The sequence below is a fragment of the Bison bison genome, unplaced genomic scaffold (genome assembly GCF_000754665.1).
Source record: "Bison bison bison isolate TAMUID 2011002044 unplaced genomic scaffold, Bison_UMD1.0 scf7180017862273, whole genome shotgun sequence".
NCBI classification, from domain to species: Eukaryota; Metazoa; Chordata; class Mammalia; order Artiodactyla; family Bovidae; genus Bison; species Bison bison.
This window is the reverse complement of record NW_011492845.1, coordinates 23,113-23,322: the sequence shown is the minus strand read 5'-3', so window position 1 is coordinate 23,322 and position 210 is coordinate 23,113.

Below are 210 nucleotides of genomic sequence, written 5' to 3'. Positions count from 1 at the left end.
GACATGACTGAGTGACTGAACTGAACTCATGCTGAGTCCTGTGAATCACCAAACCTAGAAGTAATCTTTGGGAATTCCCACACAACAAGAATGTTCATAGGAACTTTAAATGATAACAAAAAACTGGAGGAAAAATTCAAATGTCTGTCAACAAGTGAATGAATAAATAACAATGCATTCATACATTGAATGTATATAGCAATGAAAAAG